The following is a 7,376-nucleotide window of genomic DNA, read 5'->3' on the forward strand; positions in this document are numbered from 1 at the left end:
GGGAAACATTTCCAGAGCAAAGATAGTGATAATGTAGCACTGAGGTACTGTCTGCCAGAAATTTGTTTTCTGGTTGGGGGCTTGAAGCTAAAGCATTCAAAGCTCTTCATAACCTACCCCCTCCTACCTTTCCAGTCTTCTTATTCCTTGTTCCCCAACATACACTTCAATCTAGTGACACTGGTCTCCTAATTGTTCCAAGAGCAAAAAAACTCCATCTCTTGGCTCTGGGCATTTTTTTTCATACAGACCTCCCTGTCTTCCTAAAAGCCCCAACTTAAAGAGTTGGACATAGACTGAATAACAATATGATTACAACTCTGAAAGCATTTTGAAAAATTAAAAGGCCCAACAACCCAGAGATCCCACCACTAGGCATGACAACCAAGAGGATATTAAGAACAGAAAGAAAGGTCCTATATATGTTAAAATATTCATTGCCGCATTTTTCATAGTAGACAAAGTCCTGAAAAACAAAATAAATGCCCACTGATTAGGGAATGTTGATGACTCATTTCAGTCATGTCTGACTCTTCGTGACCCCATTTGGGGTTTTCTTGCTAAAGATACTGGAGTAGATTTGCCATTTCTTTCTTTAGCTCATTTGACAGATGAGGAAACTGAGGCAAACAGGTTTAAGTGACTTGCCCAGGGTCACACAACTAGTAAGTGTCAGGGACCGGATTCAGACTCAGGTTTTCCTGACTCCAGGCCTGGCACTCTATCCACTGTGACACCTAGCTGCCCCTTATTATGGTACAGGAAAAGCTTAAAGCAACAAGGCTGACTTTGCAAAGGAAGAATTAAACACTGACATAACCTTTAGCTTTTTGTTACATTATCAAAATCATACAAAACCCTTAGTCCCGTGACATTTAAAGACCTCAACAATATGGTGCCCCTTTCTAGATTTATTTTTCCTATTACTCTACCTCACTCGCCCTCTATTCTAGTCAAACTGGCTTCCTGCTCCCTACATCTTTTGCACAGACTGCGGCCCATGTCTAAAATGCATTACCTCCTTATTTGTGAGACCATTTAGGACCTTTTGCTTCCTTCAAAATACAGCTCAGGTGATATCCCATAGTGCCCAGGGCCATCTCTGCTGCTAGGCCTTTTCTTACCTCTTATCCCTTCAGTAATTAGTACTCTCACTCTTGAAATTACTTGTGCATCTTGTATTTTCGAAAAGTCTTTCCCAGTTCCCTCTGCCCTACTCCCCCTTACAATTAGTGATTCCCCACCCCGCCCCCATTTCTTTCTATATATACTGTGTATAATTTTTCTGTACATTTTCTCACCCATTAGAATGCGAGTTCCTTGAGGGCAGAGAGTGATGTTAGAGTCATATGAGCTGCTGATTTTTAAATTTTCAGTGTGAATATTTACAAACTTACACATCAGGGCTTGATTTATTTTGTTGATCATCTAAGAACAGAGAAAATATTAATACTGCCAACTAAATGTAAAAATGTGTCCATTTTTTTTTTCAGAGGACCAGTTGTTAAATATTTACCGGTACATCCCTGGTCAGGGGAACATGCATTTGCCTTTCTTTGTATCTCCAACATAAGAACACAGTGGTGGGCACGTTAATAAATATTTGTTGAGTGACTGATGACTACATCCCCCAAGTAGAATGTAAACTCCGTGAGGATAGGAATTTGCTTTTCCTTTTTGTTTTTGTAACAGGGTAATAGAATTAAACACTGATGTAACTTCAGGTTTTTGTTATATTATCAAAACCATACAAAATCCTTAGCCCAATGGCACTCAAAGCCCTCAACAATATGGTGCCCCTGATATACTGTTTCTAGGCACTGGCACAATAAATGTTAATTAAGGTAGCCCCTGCATTGCTGGACCTTCGGTGGCTGTGAGAGACCTAAGCTATCCTAGAGTTCACCAGTGGGTGATTTATTTGAGACTTGGACTTCAGGGACTGCACTGTTGGAGATTTTGGGGAAAGAGAAGCCAGAAACCAATCTCAGCAGCCATTTTCCTGTGGCAGCCACCCTTCGGAGAGGGAGGTAAGAGAGCAGTCCAAACCTCCGGATGCTTGGCTTCCTTCCTCCTTTTCCCCATGCTGTGGAGGGCAAACTCCAGCACCTCTTTAAACATTGGAAAGGCTTGGTTGTGGACTTTTAATTCAGCTCAACAAATGTGTTAAGCAACTTCTATGTGTCCTGGAAAAACCCCTCCACAGCTTTGTTTCCCTATAGAGGGTGACCTGTCTGCCTAGGAGGCTTTCCATCTTAGGTGGAAGCAAGTTCCATAGAAAACAAGGACAGATATTCCCAGCTAAGTAAATTCCAAGCTTGTGTGTCTTGTCTTTGGAGTCACTTACCTGATGTTTGGGCTTGAGATCTTTATGGGGTAAACCCACTCTAACTTACTCCTTCAACCTCTGCAAAGAATGGAAGAAGGACTTAGCTAATCTTGCCTTGCGCATTTTGTTCAGTAGCTTTCAGTCCTGTCGGACTCTTCGTGACCCTGTTTGGTGTTTTCTTGGCAAAGATACTGGAATGGTTTGCCATTTCCTTCTCCAATTCATTTTACAGATGAGGAAACTGAGGCAAACAGGATCAAATGACTTACCCAGGGTCACTTAGCTATTAAATATCTGAGGCTGGATTTGAATTCAGATCTTCTGGACCCTGGGGCCTGGAACTCTATCCACTGTACCACCTAGCTGCCTACAGTGTTGTTACAGTGTAAAAAAGAAAAAGTATTTGTGCTTTAAGCACAAATTGTTCATAGCTATGATTTATTTAATCTCTTACTCAGGAATGCAATGTTTCTATGGGAAAATAGGTTCTACTTTATAATGAGTTACTTCATGAGGTCATTTCCAGGATCGATCAATCATTAAGTATCTATTAATCTAGCACATAGGAGGCAATAAACAAATGCTTGTCAATAGCTTGATGGATAACTGAACAGGTGCTAACTTTGGAAGGGCTGGGTTGCATTGGTCATTAGTCATGCGTGGGATCTTCTGCCAAACAGCTCTGAGGTTAGGGGTTCTCCAGTCTCCAGATGTGTTTTTTCAACTTCTGCTCTATAGATGAGTAACTTGGGGTCAGGGTGGATGCGGGGTACCAGGGAGACATTACCGTGTCTACCGCTGAAGCCACATTTCTGGCTGTTCATCTAGATACTGAAAGCAAAATCTGAAGAGGCTTTGAGCTCGTTCTTACATTACCCTGCTTAAATTTTGTATTTGCTTATCTGTGTACGTTTCCATCGTAATAAGTATAAGCTCTTTGAGGGTAGGGACTGTTATCAGTTTTGTCTTGGGGGCCCCAGCAACCAGCAGAGTGACTAGAAAGTGTAGGTAATCAATAAATACTTTGCTGCATTGTAAGTAGTAAAAATATGAGGAAACCAAGGGAATGAGAGTTTAATATTAACTGACTTGCCCAAGATCACAGAGCTAGTGTTTGAGGCAAGCTTTGAACCAGCATTCTTTCCAAGTTGCCATACTGCTGTGGTTTTGTCTTTCAGTGCAGGTGGGGCAGGCCTGACTCAGGCCGGTCCAGTGTTTTAGGCTCTGGACTGGAACAAAATGAGGTATATAGGACACCAAACAACTTATTATGAAAGGAAGCTTACTTAGCAATAAGTATGGGAGAGATATTACGCCAGCATATGGCTTTGGGTTCAAGCGGATGGGTGCAATTCCCCCTGCCCTGAGATTGCCGCGGTGGCCCTTGCCCACTCATAAGGGTGAATAGCTGCTGAGTGCCTGTACAGTGGGTTTTTATTACTTAGGTGATCAGGGAGTTATATCAATGTTTGGAGCCTTAGTCCCCTGGACCAATTAAATTTCATTGCCTTTTAAAGGAAAAACTAGCCTGGCTGGCCTACCTCATAGGAATTTTCCAGTCTTAGCAGATATTGCTTTCCTATAGAACCATACAATCCCTCTGTTTCTTGGTTATCAAATTTCACATACGAGTTGCTGTGGCCAACCTTGTGAGTCAATTCTTCAGACAGGTTTGCTGTGATTGCTTGGACTTAACTAGGAATTTTTGTGCCAGGCCCAAGTAACATAGACCCTGTTAATCAGTACAAAGTGACCTCATTTGGGGGTGGGACACCTCTGAGGATGACAACTGAAAGGATGGGGTGAGGGAGGAGTTCACCCTAGAAGCTATTGGTTAACTATTTTAACTATTCTTTCAAAAAATGTTTTTTATTGATCTTTTGTTTATGCACCTCCTTTTTTACCAAATATACTCCTCTCTCATCCCCTACCCAGAGAGCTGTTCCATGAAACAGATTTTAAAAAAAAAGAGAAGAAAAAACTTAGTAAAATCAATCTATATTTACCAACCAAGTCTGACAGTGTATGCAAGGTTCCATGTCCATATTCCTTCCACTTCTGCAAAGAAGGGAGGAATCAGCTAATTATTCTTGCCTAATATATATAGTAGGCACTTAATAAATGCTTGTCAATCGCTTGACTGATTGCTAAACAGATGCAAAGCTCTGTTGTTTCTTTTCTTTTTTTTCCTTTTTGAAGAAATTGCACGTCACTCCTTATTGAACAACAAAAGGGGAGAGGGGCAGGGTTAGTACAGCTATGCTAAAACTGATAAGGACACAAGTGGCTGGACATGAAGTAGATGGAAGGCAATGGAACACTGAGACATGTTTCAACATAATCTAGGGGCATTTCACTGCCACAGAACAGAGCAGGGGCTATAAAATACACAGTGGGATATACTCCTTAGAAATCAAGAAACTCTTGCTTCTCTGATGTGGCTTGAGATCTCTGATGACTACTAAATTTCAAAAGCTACTAACCAGTCTGCAACAAATAAACATTAGGATATAATCTCGACCTCCCATATCTATTTTTCTTGGGTTAGAGAGGAAACATCCAAACAAGACTTTTATGATTTGCTAAATGACCACCCGGGGAATATAGGCAGCTTTCTACAACAGCCCCTGAGAGGGCTTCCCTATTGGCAGGACTAGCTCATAGGAATAACTGCAACCTTTGCTTCTTTCAACTCCCCACATTTGTCACTTCTTACTATGTCCCCATCCCTAACTCCTAACAGGGTCCTTACTGAGCCAAACCACCCGGGAGGCATTTTGACTAATGTGAAAGGGATTGGTCTGCAATAGGGAGGAAGAAATGAGAAAAGGAACCATCAGTCCCCCACCTGCAGTTATGTGTTGTGATCCCTAAGGTGATGGTCAGTGTGTGGAGCAGTCAGGGGACAGTTGTGGTGGAGACAGCGAGAAGGGAAGGGCCTGGTTACTGCTGGCATGTGCTGGTAGCCTGCTTTCACTTCTTGGCCTTGCCTTGGGCTGCCACAACCTCTATGGCTTTGTATATGATCTCTTTGTCCCTGAGGAACTGCATGGGCTTGATGAGTTTCAGATTCTGGTCCAACTCATGTGGGATGGGAATGCCAGTGGGCCGACTCAGCTCCATGATTGCTTCTTCAGACAGACTCTCAAGATGTTTGACAATCCCTCAAAGATGACTGCCATGGGCTGCAATCAGAACACATTTTCCTTTCTTGATCTGGGGGATGATTTCCTCATTTCAGAAGGGTAGAGCCCGGGCAATGGTGTCTTTTAGGCTCTCACAGGAGGGCAGCTGATCCTCAGTAAAATTTGCATAGCAGCGGCCTTTGCTGATGTTGCTGTAGAAGAGGTGGTCTGGCTCCACTGGAGGTGGCACGATGTTGTAGGTCACCAGATCTTCCCCCTAGCCTCATCGGGCTTAGCAGCTATCTTTGCTTTGTGAAGGCCAGTCAGAGTTGCATAGCGCTGCTCATTGAGGCCCCAAGTCCTCACTACAGGCAACCACATCTGGTCAGTGACATCTAGTACTGTCCAGAGAGCATGAATTGCTCCCTTTTGGACAGAGGTGAAGCAGATGTCAAATTCATAGCCAGCATCTTGCGGCGCTTGGCCACCGAGCTTGTCCTCCTTGTGTCCAGCGGGGTTCAGTTCCCCCTCGAACCAGCGGCTGAAGCAGTTCTCCAGGTTCCAGGCGCTCTTCCCAAGCTAGACCAGCACCAGCTTGTAGCACAGCTTGTAGCACCAGCCTGTTAGTGGTTACGGTGGGGCAGAGGCTCGGGGCAGAGGCTCGGGGCAGCGGCTATTGAGGAGACCCAAGGACCTGCTAGTGAACACTGAGATTCAGGGGGAGCTAGGGACCAGCTGGTTCCTCAATTCCTGGTCCGCCCTGCCCTCACGTCTGTTGTTTCTATGACTGAAGAGCTAATTGGGCTGTCAGCCCCCTCTAAATTCAGGTTCTGGTAGTAGAGCTCCAGTTACCATTCCTAATTATATGTCCTAGGCTTGATGACTTACTTCCCTCTTCCCTTATACGTGAAAATACCAGCCAATCCTGTCAAATGCCAGCACCCCATGGAGCGTCCCTGCTTTGGCTAGCATACTCTCAATATACCATTTTGTTATTTTCAAAGCAGCTAACCCCACACCTTTCCTTTGTGTTCTCTGTACTACCCTACTTTAACTAAACTTCTACTCCCCACCCCTTCCATCTTGCCATCTCATATACCAGGGAGTAGGAACTGTTGTTCAGTTGGGTTTGACTCTTCATGACCCCATTTAGGGTTTTCTTGGCAAGGATACTGGAGTGACTTGTCACTTCCTTCTCCAGCTGGCTTTATAGATGAGGAACTGAGGCAAACAAGGTTAAGTTACTTGCCCAGGGGTCACACAGCTAATGAGGGACTGAAGTCGGATTTGAACTCCCCAAAAGAGGTCTTCCTGACTCCAGACCCTGTGCTTGATCCACCGAACCACCTAGCTGCCCTAAAGGGCAGGGATCCCCTCTTGCAATCCCAAACCAGAGGATCCTTGGTTTCCTTTTAGCAGAAGTTCGAGTTCCCAGATCTCAAGGACAGATTAGTTCCTCTTTGTTCTTCTATATTGTAGGGGTGGACTTCTATATTGTAGTGTAGGGAGGAGCTGGGTGGCCTCTAACAGCCTCCTTCCTCTCAAGTCCCCAAGGCCCTAAGCCAAGCAGGCTCATTAGCAAGTTTAGCTTATTATCTGTTCTGCCCCGGGAGAAAACCTCTGCTGAGCCAGATCAGGCTCCTCTCAGTTTTGCCAAGCAATCTTTCTCTTTCTAAGTGAAAAATTCTTTGTGGGAGATCACTCTTGATCTGTGAGGGGAGGCCTATACGTGCTTTCCAGGGGAAGTTCCCAAATATATTCCAGGAATCTGTCAGCAGGATAAACAACTAGTCCTAGTCAGGTGTTTCCTGTGGGATTCCTGGGGTTTCCCTCAGCTGAATGTTTGCCCTTGAGGGTGGAGTGAATCAGTCTCTCTGAATATGGGAGCCAGTATCAAGGTGGGACTCTACTGCAACCAGGAG

General features: G+C 44.3%; 1 pseudogene; it reads right to left on the minus strand.

Annotated features, from left to right (window-relative positions):
- Window positions 1–5,302: 5,302 nt before the first annotated feature.
- On the minus strand, window positions 5,303–6,401 carry LOC118846948 (annotated as a pseudogene).
- Between the last annotated feature and the right edge of the window lie 975 nt (window positions 6,402–7,376).

Source organism: Trichosurus vulpecula, chromosome 4 (assembly GCF_011100635.1).
Source record: "Trichosurus vulpecula isolate mTriVul1 chromosome 4, mTriVul1.pri, whole genome shotgun sequence".
Lineage (NCBI taxonomy): Eukaryota > Metazoa > Chordata > Mammalia > Diprotodontia > Phalangeridae > Trichosurus > Trichosurus vulpecula.